We start from the raw sequence: 15,975 nt of genomic DNA, 5'->3' as shown, positions 1-15,975 counted from the left end.
GCAGACTTCTTGTCAGCAACAGTAGTTGCCAAGAGAAATATATTTTCAAAGTGCTGTTAACTGTTAATGTACAATTCTATTTCTGGCAAGCTTTCAGTCAAGAGTGAGGGTGAAAGAAAGACAATTTTAAGTACACAAAGACTGAGGGTTTACTACCCACAGACCTTTTATCTATGCTGAATGTTGCAGATAGAGAAGTGATCCCAAAGGGAAGATGTGGGATGTAACAGCAGGTTACAGCAAGGTGCATAAAAATGGTAAAACATCAATGAATTTAATTAACTACTGACAAACTAAAAAGCACATGAAAACTAATATACAATAAGCTTGTATGTTTTAAGATAAAACAAATGACCATTGTTGTTCAAAGTATAGTCTGTGGACCAGAGCTAGTCTAAGAACTGTCACCAGTGTGTGGTAAGCCAAGTATAAAAAGAATGGAGACGTGTATGTGTATGGCTGAATTCCATTTCTGTGTACCTGAAACTATCACAACATTGTTAATCGGCCGTGCTCCAATATAATATAAAAAGTAAAAGAAAAAGTGAACGTAAATGGGTTTTTTAAATTAATTAATCTTTCTATCTGTCTATCTATCTGTCTATCTATCTATCTATCTTTGGCTGCATTGGGTCTTTGTTGCTGTGCACGGGCTTTCTCTAGTTGCAGTGAGCGGGGACCACTCCTTGCTGTGGTGCACAGGCCTCTCATTGCGGTGGCCTCTCCCGATGCAGAGCACGGGCTCCAGGCGCGCGGGCCCCAGCAGTTGTGGCACGTGGGCTCAGGAGTTGTGGCTCGCAGGCTCTAGAGCACAGGCTCAGTAGTTGTGGTGCATGGGCTTAGTTGCTCCATGGCATGTGGGATCTTCCCAGACCAGGGCTCAAACCCGTGTCCCCTGCATAGGCAGGCGGATTCTTAACCACTGCGCCACCAGGGAAGCCCTGACGTAAATGTTTTTAAACATTTATAGCAATTTGACATTATTGTGCCTTTTTTGTATTTTATAAAAGTATCAGCTCACAGTGATTGAAGGAAAAGCAACTGACCGTTTCCCACAGAGAGTTTGAGAAGCACTGCTCTAGACAACAGTAATAAGGTGAGGGAGGCTGTTTAAAGAGTAAGACTCATTGAGGTCGTTGATTTGTTCGGGAGGAGGATAGAGACAGTAAACAAGTTTAGAATTTCTTAGAAAAACTTGTGGTCGAGTGTGCATGTTAAAAATGTAAAGATACCTAAATGCTAGAAACAGAGTATAGATTTTTAATTAGCAGAGGGAAAAAAGGGAATATAAGGAGTAGAAAACTTTGTCAACTTGATAGGAGTCAGAAAAGGAAAACAAAAAAGAAAACAAGTGGTAAATAGAAACATGCAGTACAGTGATAAAAATAAGTCCAAATATACTTGTAATCACAGTCATTGAATATGGATAGCATATCTGTGGTTGAAATATTTCATAAAGGATTAAAAAATGCTAAATCAGCAAGGCTTTAAGAATGTATGTTCTGGGCTTCCCTGGTGGTGCAGTGGTTGAGAATCTGCCTGCCAATGCAGGGGACACGGGTTCGAGCCCTGGTCTGGGAAGATCCCACACGCCACGGAGCAACTAGGCCCGTGAGTCACAACTACTGATCCTGTGCATCTGGAGCCTGTGCTCCTCAACAGGAGAGGCCACGATAGTGAGAGGCCCATGTGCCGCGATGAAGAGTGGCCCCCGCTTGCCACAACTAGAGAAAGCCCTCACACGAAACGAAGACCCAACACAGCCAAAAAATAAATAAATTTAAAAAAAAAAAAAAAGCTTTAAAAAGAATGTATGTTCTGGAGACTTCCCTGGCGGTCCAGTGGTTAAGACTCCACACTTCCAATGCGGGGGTGTGGGTTCGATCCTTGGTCGGGGAACTAAGATCCCACATGCTGCATGGCACAGCCAAAAAAAAAAAAAAAGAAAAATTGTACTGTACGGAAGGGAAAGGTTATACTTGTGAAGCAATAGGAAGCATGTTTTAAAGCAACTTTAAAAATACTGACTGAAGATTTTGTTGACCAGTTCTTCAGCATTCTTGTTTTTTTACATTAGCCATAACCAGAAACAGCTTGTTACTACTTCTGATGACTATGTTGCTGTTAATCCTTCCTCTGTCCACGTTAAAGTGTCTTCAGCCGCTATGGGTCTAAAAGCTGAAACTTACTTATTTGCTCAAAACTTTTGCCTCTTTATCTGCTTCTCAAAAAGGCTTTACTCATTTCTGTTGAGTTTTTAGGAACCTAGTAAATCTCTCAACTTTTTACTATATTGGATGAGTATTCAGTCTCACTCCCAGGGGTGTCTTCGGAAACTAATACACTTGGAAATCTTTGACTAAAATATATACTGTGGGTTTGAATCCTTCATTCAGTAACTTCTGCTGGCCTTATTAGGGAGTGATATCTTGTTAATTTTATGTAGTAAAATTTCATTTATTTGGCATACAAATGTGTACATATTTAACAGCAATGCAGACAAATAAATAATTGAATAGGTGATAAAATCTATCTTTAGTTGTAAACGTGATTCATGATTTTTTTTCTGTCAGTAAATATCAAGTACCTGCTATGTGCCCATTATTAAACTAAGTACTGTGGGATACAAAAGTATTAGATGCAGAGTCACAAACACTTACTCTTTTAGCAGAGATAAAACAGCAGTTATTCCAGAAGAGCTCCAGTTTTACAAATAGTTTAGTTTGAAAAATTATTTTTGATGTCAGTTGTTTGGGTCTTAACACAGGTGAATTACAGCAGAACATTAAGTAATTTGAAGAGAACCTTAGGGAGAGGTTGGTGAATAAGGCTAGGTGATCTGGAGAGATGTTTCCCAGGTGGATTTTACTGCTAGGATGGCTGTTGGGGGAGTATGGGAAATGAGAGGCTGTTGGGCCAGCTCTTGGTCCAATAAGCTGGAAACTTTTCAGATCCCTGTATAGGAGTTTTGCCTTTAATATAGACATGTAAGATTATCTTTGCCTGAATTTCCTTTTGGCAACTATTCTTCTTTTTGGGAGGATGCTGACAGCTACCTGGGTGAATGGAGTCAGATTGATGTGAGTTTAATTCCAGGCACCACTGCTTACCTTTGAAAGAGATTTTGGGCAAATTGAATCATCTCTGAGTTTGTTTTTTCATCTGTAAATGGAGATAACAATTTCTAGATAACAATTTCTACCTCATAAATTGTTTTGAATATTAAAGGTGATATAATGTATATTACAAGGCTGGCACATGATTAGAGTTCAATAATATATGGAAACTACTACTCACTAGACTCTAAACCCTATGATAATAGGGATTACACCTCTAATGCTTACCACTGTCAGCAGTTGTGTCCCTTGAACCGTGCCTGGCATGTAGTAGGTGCTCATTTTGTTAATGAATGCAGGTGAATGCTTGCTATATTTAGGACTATCATAGCAATAATTGAGATTCAAAATCTCGAGGGGATGGTATTTTTCTCTCCTACCCTACCTTATCCCTAGCCCCAACTTTTGGAGTTTTATTTTTATGTAACTCATACTGTCATAACTCTATGGTGTTATTGATAAAGTACAAAGAGCTTTAGATTGTTAAGAATTCTTGTTCTCAGACTTAAAACTATAGCAGCAATGTCTTCAGAGTCCAGTAGATGGCAATGCTTTCTCATTTTAATGGAAAAAAAAATTAAAGCAGGAGTAGAATCCAAATAAAAAGGATCAAACCTTTTTGGAATAATGACACTCCCAGGAGATTAAATTAGCAATTTGGTGATTACTTTCACAAACGCAGCCACATGATTTGACCATCTCAAGTACATAGTCCAGCTGAGATGGAAGATTTAGGGACAACCGCAAGTTTCAGGGTCTGTTTTGAGAGCCTGTACAAATGAAAATTCCTTATATTTTTCAAGGCATGATACTTTTGAAAAGTAGAACACCTGAGTTCTAATCCCAGTTTTGTTCTGGTACTGTGTTCCTTGAGCAAATCACTTAACCTCTGTTAGTTTTAGGTTCCTCATTTCAAAAGTAAGAAAATTCTTATCGGCTGATTAATGCTAGAGGGAATATTAAAGTTATCTAGCTCAACACCCTTATCTCAGGGATGAAGAAACCGAGGCTCAGGGAGCCTCATGACCTCTTGAACTTGGCATGGAAAGTTAGTTTCATGCTTTAAGTGGTAATTTAGACATAGCTATAATAATATCATATATATAATATTTAAAAATCACTACATACTTTCATAGCTCTTTTGCCTTTAAGGATTTGCCTATAAATTATTTTACTCCATTCTTACAACAACCTGTGGGGAAGGCAGAGCAACTATTATTAGAAGTTTTAGTAGTAGTAGTAGCAGCAGGCCTATAATGGCTAACAGTTAGTATTTGGGGAATAAATGAATGGCCAGCATATCAGGATGAGTTGGTGGCAGAACCAGGACCAGAACACATATCTCTGTCTTTCTAGACATGCACTTTCTTCAGTACACCATGTCACCTGTGTAAAAGTGAGGAGTAGATGATTTTCATCATTAAATTCCTTTTTGAGGTTCCTTCCATCATTTTATTTGACTGTGATTGTGATTAAATGCTATTAGAGGTATCTTCAACTTATAGCAACTCAGGTGGTCAGGTATTAGTATTTTTGTTTTCAGAATGAGGACGCTGAAACCTAGAAAAGTTGAGATTTTTGTTTAGTCAACTTTATAGAACTGAGAAATTAAAAAGATGGCTATTTTCCTCTTGCTGGTTAAATTCATGGCTGCTAACTTATTTCCAAAGCACGTCCCACGTGGTACTCAAGCAGAACATTTAGAAGTGGGGATTAAGTATGTCAAGCAGCCTATGTTTTAACAACAGAGAAAGGGATATGGTATAACTTCTACCCAGGTCTCTCAGTACGTCATCAAGTAAAAGTTGGAAGATCACAAAAATAGCTCATTCTGTACATACTCTACTCAGATTTCCTCCCAGAGCTCTCCCCCCACCCTGCCCCCCCAACCAGGTTACAAAATACAAGAAACAGACCAGACAGATCCTAAGGGGCTGTTTCTAGTAACTGCCTGCTTTGTTACAAAACATCTAGGTATCTGAGCTCAGTTTAAATCCAGGGTGAAACTTTGTTTCTGAATTATTTGAACTGGTTTGATATCCTAATAGCAGTATTACTCCAGGTAGGTATGGAGCTTTTGAAAACTACCATTGCTAGTTTTCATTTACTGAGTACCTACTATATGTCAGACACTCTACTATCTACTTTACATGTTTTGTTTAATCTGTGTAACAACTCCATGAGGTAATTATTGTCATTTTATAGGTACAGTATCCTAGAAGAAAAGGTTCAAGTACTAATCCCAAGCTTACTTAGTAAGTAGCAGAACCATGATTTGAAACCAGGTCTGATTTATTCAAAGGCTTTTTCTTTTAACAACTGTGCTACGTGGTATCTCTAAATTCTTTCCTACTTCACATAGCATGTCAAAGTACCACGTCACTATCTTTACATTTAACCAGAGATATCCACTATGTGCGTTGTGAGAATCAAATGAGAGAGTACATGGAAAAGTGTTTTGAATAGTATAAAGTGCATTATTATACAGACTTTGGGTATTTATTATTGTAGAGTGGGCATGCAATGCCCATGAGGCCGTCAACCCACCAAAGTCTACAGAAGTTCCACATATTAGTCACTCTATTTGGCTTCCCTCTGAGTCTTTTTTTTTCCTTTTCTCTTGGATCAAATTAGCTTCTGACAGATGTTTGGAAAATCATCTCATCCTGTAATTCATATTTATAAATCCTGTGGTCCCCATTCTCTCTCTTCATTGAAGCCAGAGAATAATCTGGGAAAATGCCACATTTCCTGTTATGAATTTGGAGGATCTTGTCTCCTTAGCACAATTTTTGAGCTTTTCAGAATTTTAATACTGGAAAATTCAAAGCCAAGCATGGTTCTTCATGTAGATGTTTTAGATTGTTAGAAAGTAAACAGAAACAGAGCTCCAGACTCATCCTCACTAGGGGATTCAGAGAGTTGGAAATTTTGTTTAAATTTTGAAAACTTGTCTTTACTATTCTTTCTTAGATTTGTAATTAGGGCATTCTTGACTTTTTTTCCTTTCCCCTCTGTGAGTCAGTTTTGGTTTAAATTGTTCCTCTAGAAAGCTGGGAATCTTTTCGTCTTCTTCTTTTCTTTTAATTTTTTTTTTTTTACCTAGTTAACATGGTACCACTGTTGCCTTTTCTTCCCTCTCATTTCTCTTCTCTCACAGTTACAGTAACTGTGTATACATCCTTCTTCCGGTTAGGGCATAAGCTCCTTTAGGGCTGAGCTTGTGTCTTACTCACTTTTTTGGTCCCAGGATTTAGTGTAGACTTTGCTTAGAAGATACTTTTCCGGAGTGAATGAAACCCACTAAGATCGCATGGTTCCTATCTCTATTCTGTAGTATACATTTCTCTGAAAGGATGACTACTTTAGCAGGGTGACTTTTAGTCCTCTTGTTATGGAGTTGCATTGATGACATTTAATGCACTTCATACTTGGAGTGTGTGACTATGATTGTGATTAATTTTTGAGGGTAGTTTAAAACACTGAAGTGTGAACAAGAACCTATTCATCCCTGTTGACTTGAATTAAAAAAAGAATTGATTTTAGTTTCAAGATCTGTATACCTTTGCTTAATAACACTGTTCTTATTTTCATTCCTTCTTACTGTTTTGAAGGAGAAGAAAACATCTGCTGTCTCAAATCTCAGACTAGATCTGGGGGAATGTACATATTCAGCTCAGGTTCAGTGTCGAAGAAGAGGTCTTGCTTTCCCTCCTTAACAGCTCAGCATCTGGCCTTTGTCAGAGCCCAGGGGCAGTGGGTGTCCGAGGCTCGAAGGTGCTTGACAGAGACATGTGCACATTTTTTCTTGGTTTAAACTTGCCTGACTCTTAAAAGTGTGTTAATGTCCAAATGAACATACACACGTAGGAACACAGGCTGTCCTTTGATTCATCAGGTAGCCATTTTAGGAGGAGTTGTACAAATAAATATTATATTTTTAAAAAGTATACTCATTGCATCTGAAAAGGTGCTCAAGTTGTAGAATGAGCCATTGGTTTTTTCCTTGTCCATTATCATTTCTTACTCTACCTAAATAAGTAGAAGAAGGACTATTTGCAGAGCTCACTTACGATCTAAAGAGTAACATGTATAGTCCACTATCCGTCCCACTAGGGCAAGCTTTTGCTGGGGCCCTTAAGCTGTTGTCCTCAGGCTTCCACCTGGGCCTTTTGTCTTCTCATTAACACATTATCTCTGGATCATTCAGATCTCTCCCAAGTCTACATTGCCAGTCAGCGCTTCCATATATCTAGACTTGAGTCAGATTGCTTGGATGTTTCAGAGACACATACTCCACAATTGCCAAACTGAGCTCAATTCCTTCCCGCTCTAAGAAAACCTACTCTTATTGTGTTCCTTAGTTCAGTGAACGGTACTGCTGTCCATCCACTTTCTCAAGTCAGAACAAGGAGCCATCCCGAACACCTCCCTCTTTTTTTGAGTCACTTTTTTGAATCACTTCTTAAGGTGTCTGCTAAACATCTCCTTCTTTCCTGGTTCTTGCCATTCATTGTAGCAAGATTTATCTTCCTAAAATTCTCGTCATGTCCCTCCTTTATTCAAATCATTTCAGAGTAATTAATGACTTTTAAGGTCTTATGGTGATCTGATTCCTGATTTTGAAGCACCCCACCCATAACACTTTAAGCTAAAATTTATGCATCTCAGTTTTAGAGCTTAGATCTCCTTTCCATTGAAAGGTTTTCTGTGACATACCCCCTAAATCCAGTTTGGATACCCCTCTATCTGTGCTCATAGCACCTTGCCTTTCATTTTTCTTGTCACTATCCTTAACCAGTTATATTCTGATTACCCATTTGCTCATCTCTCTTTCTTACTAGACTGTACACTGTGTAAGGGCAGAGACAGTGTCTGTCTTTGCCACTGAATTATCCCTAGTGCTTAGCACTGTGCCTGGCAGGTAGTAATAATTCAGTAGATATTTGTTGACTGAGTGAATATTGTTGTAGCAGATCATTTAAAATTCTGGCATATACTACTTTTTGTCATCGGTTGTATAGCTCGTTATTCAAAATTCTAGTTCATCTATGTTTAAATTGTTTCTGACCACTTCTGCATAGACATCTGCCATTTGCAAATTGTTATACTTTATTTTTTTATAAATTTATTTATTTATTTATTTTTGGCTGCGTTGGGTCTTCATTGCTGAGTGGGGGCTACTCTTCATTGCCGTGTGTGGGCTTCTCATTGCGGTGGCTTCTGTTGTTGTGGAGTACAGGCTTTAGGCACTCGGGCTTCAGTATTTGTGGCTTGCGGGCTCTAGAGCACAGGCTCAGTAGTTATGGCACACGGGCTTAGTTGCTCCGTGGCATGTGGGATCTTCCCAGACCAGGGCTCGAACCCGTGTCCCCTGCTTTGGCAGGCGGATTCTTAACCTCTGCACCAGCAGGGAAGCCCCCTGTTATACTTTAAATGGATCTCTTCATTTTTCTCTCCAAGCTTGCTTTCCCTTCCAGTTTTTTACATTTTTATTAACTATTTTTCCATTTATCCAGGCCTCAAATTTTGCAGTTAGTTTTGATTGATTTCTTTTATCCACTCGATTCATTCAGCTACTAGACTCTTTTGAGTCCTTTGAAATCACTCATATATATGGCTACTTTTCCATATCCATTGCCATGATCCAAGCTCAGCCTGGCACCCTATAAGGCTGGATTACTGCGGTAGTTTTCTGGCAGGCCTATGGCCCTGGTCTCTTTGTATCCACTTTGTCTTATTCACCACTGCCTGATTAATCTTCCTAAAGCATACTTTCATTTTTTTTATTCCTTTGCTTAAAGGTTGTATGGAATAACTTCTTGTCTGCTAGATGTGTCCAAATCTCTGACCTAATTTCCTTTTCTCCATCAACCTAAATTCAGTGAATGGTATAGTACTTTTGGTTATATCTCTGCTTTTATCTTTACTTCTTTTCTCTGTCTCTCTCTTTTTTTCTTCAGAGTTTGAGCTCTCATTACCTCTAGTATGTGTAGATTTTTAGAATAGCCTCCTAACGGTTGTCTGGACATTCTGCTTCCCTTAATTTGTCATATTTGTCATTACCAAAATAACCTTCCTTAAATGCAGCTCTGATCATTGTCCTACACTGTCAGAAACCTTTCATGAGTCCAATAAGCATGTAGGTTGTCTCCCTTTTTTAGTATGACATTTGAGGCTTTCTGTGCTCTGGCCCTCTCAACTTAGTTATAAAGCTATATCTCCCACTATTTCCCCCTCCAGGGTTCCAAGTAATTTTGACATCATTGGAGCTGAACAAATTGGACCACTATTTAATCTTCTCTGAATACAGCTTATGTTTTCCTACTGTCATGCTTTGGCTAAAGGTGTTCAGTCTGTGTGGGACTTTCCTTCACTGCTATTCAGCCTTCTGTGCTTCTTAATCTGTCCCAAATATTGCTACCCCTGCTGCAGCCTTTGATATTCCTGCTTCTACTAGATGGAATCTTTACCATATTGGAACTCCTGTAGCTTTTCTTTTTAACCTTTCTTATGGCACCTTTGCAGCTTTTACTTCACTTGGAACCTTAACTGGGTTATCTACTTTATAGTATATTGGGTTGTATACTTTTATAAGGATGATAGCTATTGCCTGACACCCTGTACGTATAAGATGTTCAGTAAACACTGAAATGAATAAGTATATATGTATAATGTTGTTCGCTTCATTAACAGTTATCCTGTCAAGTGGATTATTTTAGTAGAACTTTTATTGTTTTAATAAAGGATAGTCTTGTGATTGTTGTAGCAGCTGAAAACTCTCAAAATGTACAGTAACATGTTTTAAAAGGTGACTCATTCAGCGATCTAGTACAGGCATAATCAAATTACAGTCCCCACATGTTTTTATATGGCCTGGGAGCTAAGAATGATTTTTACATTTGTAAAGAATTTGAAGGCGAAAACAAAGAAGAATATGCGATGGAGATGATGTGGCTTGCAAAGCCTAAAATATTTACAATCTGGCCGTTGACTGAGAAAGTTTCTTGACCACTGATCTAGAAACACACCTGATCATCTGCCTGGAGTTACTCCTGCTCATTGGATATGTGAAATTATCTGTTTCCTTGAATGGTTTAATAGGCACTCACCCAGGCTAGTGCCTATTCTGTTCCCTTCCTTGAAAAAGAATTGTTAGGCCTGGCTTCAGAAGAATTTTGAGTGACATGTAAATCTCCTCTGGGCTCTTTGACACTTGGCAGTATCTCACACAGATAACCGGATACAAACGAGCCATTTCTTTCCATTATGATCCTTCATCAGAGGTCTGCCGGGATCACACATCTGGTGAAGTTAGATGTCATTCAGAGCAAGGCTCTTAGCATATTTCAAGAATGTTAATTGCTAAGTGGTGGCTGAAGCAGAAGGGTTTAATAATGTCCTTGAGTTGCCTTAAATGTACATGGACCCAGAATTTTAGACCTGAAAAAGGTCTTAGAGATCAAGTGTAGCATGGTCATTAAGAACATGAGCTGTGGAGCCAGACTACATGGCTCTTCTACTTAATCCTCTCTGTGTCTCAGTTTCCTTACCTTTAAAGTGGGGATAATAATAGTACCTGTTTCACAAGGTTGTGTGAGTATTAAACATGTTAACCCTTAACATTAACATTGAAATGTTAATTTAACACGGAAAACAACACTGCCTGGCATACTGGAAATGCTCATACATGTTACTTTTGTGTTTGGCTATTATTGTTTACTATTGTTTACATTAGTAGTAGTCTCATCTCATTTTGTAGTTAAAGAAACTGAGGCTTAGAGGGGTTAAATGATTTTCTTCACTTCCATGACAGGCAGAGTGGGTTAAGACCCAGAATCCTCGCTGTAATCTGTTGCTTTTAGTTGTACGTTAGTTGTATGTTAGTGAGTGTGGATAAGTTTTTTTTTTTTTTTTTTGCGGTACGCGGGCCTCTCACTGCTGTGGTCTCTCCCGTTGCGGAGCACAGGCTCCGGATGCGCAGACCCAGCGGCCACAGCTCACGGGCCCAGCCGCTCCGCGGCATGTGGGACCCTCCCAGACCGGGGCACGAACCCGCGTCCCCTGCATCGGCAGGTGGACTCGCAACCACTGCGCCACCAGGGAAGCCCCTGGATAAGTTTTTAATAGAAGAAATGTTTGGCAGCTTTTTGCATAAAATAAGTATAACTAAGTGGAATGTTATTAATCATTTCTCCTGAGAATCTTAAATTTACTTCTAGTGTCTTTTTGGGGTTTGTAGCTCATTTATAGGATTATCTCCTGTCTCTGTCCTTTCTTTTCAGCTGCTCTCATGATATGTAGATTATTTCATAGCCAACTCTCTCTCTTTTTTAAAAAAATTGAGCTGAAATCCACATAACATAAAATTAAGCGTTTTTTTTTTTTTTATTGGTTTTTTTTGGCCATGCTGCACGGTTTGCGGGATCTTAGTTCCCCGACCAGGGATCGAACCTGGGCCCCAGCAGTGAAAGCGCTGAGTCCTAACCACTGGACCACCAGGGAATTCCCTAAGCATTTGAAAGTGTGTAGTTCAGTGGCACTTGGTATGTTCACAATGCTGTGCGAACACTACTTCCATTAAGGTGCATGACATTTTCATCACCCCAAAAGAAAATGCCCATTAAGCATTCACTCTTCATTTTGCGCTCCCCAACCCCCAGCAAACACCAGCCTGCTTTTCTCTCTATGGATTTGCCTATTCTGAGTATTTTATATAAATGGAATCATACAATATGTAATCTTTTATGTCTGGCTGCTTTCACTTAGCTTGAGTTTCTGAGGTGCATCCATATGTAGCATGTATCAATACTTCTTTCCTTTTTATGGCTGAATGATATCACATTGTATGAATACTCTGTACCACATTTTGTTTATCCATTCATCCACTGATTGATGTTTGAATTGTTTCTACCTTTTGGCTATTGTGAACAGTGCTGCTACGAACATTTATGTACAAGTATTTGTTTTCAGTTCTTTTGGTTATATACCTCGGAGTGGAATTGCTAGATGATGTCGTAATCCTTTGTTTAACTTTTTGAGGAATTGCCAAACTTTTTCCACAGCTGCTGCTGACCGCTTTATGTTCCCGACAGCAATACACTAGGGTTCTTAATTTCTCCACATCCTTAACCAACACTTATGTGCTGTTTTTTGTTTTGCTTTCTTTTAATTTTGTTTATTTATTTATTTTTTTACTTTTCCTAGTGGGTATGAAGTGATACCGCATTGTGATTTTGATTTGCATTTCCCTAATGACTAATGATGTTGAGCATCTTTTCATGTGCTTCTTGGCTATTTGTATATCTTTTCTGGAGAAGTGTCTCTTTAAGTCCTCTGCCCATTTTTTAATTGGGTTGTTTGTCTTTTTTGTTGTTGGGTTGTCAGAGTTCTTTATATATTCTGAATATTAGACCTTTATCAGATATATGATTTGCATATGTTTTCTCCCATTTTGTGGGTTGTTTTTTCACTTTCTTTATAGTGTCCTTTGATGCACAAAAGTCTTGTTTTGATAAAATACAATTTATCTCTTTTGTTACCTGTGCTTTTGGTGTCAGTATGTAACCTTTTGAGACTACTTTCACTCAGGTTACAGTATGTAACATTTTGAGACTGACCTAAATTGTTGTATCAATAGTTCATACCTTTTTTTTATCACTGAGTCATACTCCATTATACGGATGTACCACATGTTTTTTTTTTAATCCATTCACACACAGAAGGATAACTGAGGTTTTTCCATCTTTTGATGATTATCACTACAGTTCCTATAAATATTTGTGCTCAGATATTTGTGTGAACGTTAAGTTTTGATTTCACCATCAATGTTTCAACTCTATGGGAATGGAATTGGTGGACCTTACAGTAAACGTATGTTTAGCTTTACAAGACACTATCAAACTGTATTCTAGAGTGGCTGTACTATTTTGTATTCCAACCATCAATGTATGAGAGTTTCTCCATAATCTTGCCATTTTTAAAAAAAGTAATTTTCTGCACAATACTTCCTCTTTTCCTTTTGAGACGCTGATGATATGAAAGTTAGATCTTTGTTATCTTCCCATAAGGCCTTGATGGTCTTTTTTTTTTTTTTCCCAATTTTTCATCTGTTTTTTAGATTGAATAATTTTTATGATCTACCTTCAAGTTCTCTGACTCTTTCCTCTGTCACCTCCATTAATTTCAGCTCTAGAAGTTAATACATAATTTTTATGAGATCCCTTTCCTAAGTACTCCACCCCTTGATATCCCCAGTACTTTCTGGTTCCCTGGGGCTCTCCTTTTCAGCACTCTGCCCAGAAAGCTGAGGTTTTATTTACATTTTGCCTCTTACTTCCTCCAACTGTTTCGGCAGTGGGGGCCAACTGGCAGGAAGACAGAGAAGATAAGAAAAGGGTGCATGCTCCTACCTCTTGAGACCATAGATCCTCCAATCAGAAAGTAAGGCAACCCCATTCCTCAATTTTAGATACCTGTGTCTTCCTCTGCACCCACTGTCACTGTTAGGAGCCATGATCTCTATTTCTCAAGCCTGAGGTAGAGGGCTTCTCTTAGAGCTCTCCTGGGGCTCTCTGCCTGCATTGATGTCTACTTCCCAGTTTCAGGCTATGTTGAGACCAGGCCATGTGACAACACAAAAGGAAAAATGGCAAACTCACCCCCAGTTTGGTGGTACTTCAAATTCTGGTCTTCCCTAATTCACCTGCTACTACTGACTTTTCAGAGTCTTCAAATAGCTGCTCCATGCATTCTGTCCAGGTTTTATAATAGGTGCACTCACTGAGACCGGGGCACGAACCCGCGTCCCCTGCATCGGCAGGTGGACTCGCAACCACTGCGCCACCAGGGAAGCCCCTGGATAAGTTTTTAATAGAAGAAATGTTTGGCAGCTTTTTGCATAAAATAAGTATAACTAAGTGGAATGTTATTAATCATTTCTCCTGAGAATCTTAAATTTACTTCTAGTGTCTTTTTGGGGTTTGTAGCTCATTTATAGGATTATCTCCTGTCTCTGTCCTTTCTTTTCAGCTGCTCTCATGATATGTAGATTATTTCATAGCCAACTCTCTCTCTTTTTTAAAAAAATTGAGCTGAAATCCACATAACATAAAATTAAGCGTTTTTTTTTTTTTTTATTGGTTTTTTTTGGCCATGCTGCACGGTTTGCGGGATCTTAGTTCCCCGACCAGGGATCGAACCTGGGCCCCAGCAGTGAAAGCGCTGAGTCCTAACCACTGGACCACCAGGGAATTCCCTAAGCATTTGAAAGTGTGTAGTTCAGTGGCACTTGGTATGTTCACAATGCTGTGCGAACACTACTTCCATTAAGGTGCATGACATTTTCATCACCCCAAAAGAAAATGCCCATTAAGCATTCACTCTTCATTTTGCGCTCCCCAACCCCCAGCAAACACCAGCCTGCTTTTCTCTCTATGGATTTGCCTATTCTGAGTATTTTATATAAATGGAATCATACAATATGTAATCTTTTATGTCTGGCTGCTTTCACTTAGCTTGAGTTTCTGAGGTGCATCCATATGTAGCATGTATCAATACTTCTTTCCTTTTTATGGCTGAATGATATCACATTGTATGAATACTCTGTACCACATTTTGTTTATCCATTCATCCACTGATTGATGTTTGAATTGTTTCTACCTTTTGGCTATTGTGAACAGTGCTGCTACGAACATTTATGTACAAGTATTTGTTTTCAGTTCTTTTGGTTATATACCTCGGAGTGGAATTGCTAGATGATGTCGTAATCCTTTGTTTAACTTTTTGAGGAATTGCCAAACTTTTTCCACAGCTGCTGCTGACCGCTTTATGTTCCCGACAGCAATACACTAGGGTTCTTAATTTCTCCACATCCTTAACCAACACTTATGTGCTGTTTTTTGTTTTGCTTTCTTTTAATTTTGTTTATTTATTTATTTTTTTACTTTTCCTAGTGGGTATGAAGTGATACCGCATTGTGATTTTGATTTGCATTTCCCTAATGACTAATGATGTTGAGCATCTTTTCATGTGCTTCTTGGCTATTTGTATATCTTTTCTGGAGAAGTGTCTCTTTAAGTCCTCTGCCCATTTTTTAATTGGGTTGTTTGTCTTTTTTGTTGTTGGGTTGTCAGAGTTCTTTATATATTCTGAATATTAGACCTTTATCAGATATATGATTTGCATATGTTTTCTCCCATTTTGTGGGTTGTTTTTTCACTTTCTTTATAGTGTCCTTTGATGCACAAAAGTTTAATTTTGATGCAGTCCAGTTTATGTTATTTCTTTTGTTGCTCATACTTGTGGCATCATATCTAAGGACCATTGGCAAATTGAAGGTTATACAGATGTACCCTTGTGTTTTCTTTTAATGGTTTTAGCTCTCACAGTTAGGTCTTTGATCCTAATTGTGATTTTTGTATATGGTGTTAGGGATGGGTCCAACTTTATTCTTTGCATGTGGCCATCCAGTTGTTTCAGCATCGTTTGTTGAAAAGACTATTCTTTCTCAGTCCTGGCACCTTTGTCTAAAATCAGTTGACCACAGACATATGAGTTTTATTTAGTATTCTCGGTTCTATTCCATTGATCTATATGTCTGTACTTATGCCAATACCACACTGTTTTTTTGTTTGTTTGTTTTAACATCTTTATTGGAGTATAATTGCTTTACAATGGTGTGTTAGTTTCTGCTTTACAACAAAGTGAATCAGTTATACATATACATATGTTCCCATATCTCTTCCCTCTTGCATCTCCCTCCCTCCACCCTTCCTATCCCACCCCTCTAGGTGGTCACAAACCACCTAGCTGATCTCCCTGTGCCATGCGGCTGCTTCCCACTAGCTATCCACCCTAC

At 38.6% G+C, this 15,975-nt stretch overlaps 1 protein-coding gene and 2 non-coding genes across 3 annotated transcripts in view; 1 reads left to right on the top strand and 2 right to left on the bottom strand.

Annotated features, from left to right (window-relative positions):
- UVRAG (UV radiation resistance associated) overlaps positions 1 to 15,975 on the top strand; it is a 379,149-nt gene that overhangs the window by 107,101 nt on the left and 256,073 nt on the right. The window lies entirely within an intron of this gene.
- Positions 11,550 to 11,621, bottom strand: TRNAE-UUC (transfer RNA glutamic acid (anticodon UUC)). The gene has a single exon. It is a non-coding gene; the product is annotated as a tRNA-Glu (tRNA).
- TRNAE-UUC (transfer RNA glutamic acid (anticodon UUC)) lies at positions 14,297 to 14,368 on the bottom strand. Its single transcript has one exon. It is a non-coding gene; the product is annotated as a tRNA-Glu (tRNA).

The sequence above is a fragment of the Physeter macrocephalus genome, chromosome 16, assembly GCF_002837175.3.
Source record: "Physeter macrocephalus isolate SW-GA chromosome 16, ASM283717v5, whole genome shotgun sequence".
Taxonomy (NCBI): domain Eukaryota; kingdom Metazoa; phylum Chordata; class Mammalia; order Artiodactyla; family Physeteridae; genus Physeter; species Physeter macrocephalus.
Note: the sequence above shows the minus strand (reverse complement) of the source record. Positions and strands in the feature narration are given on the sequence as shown.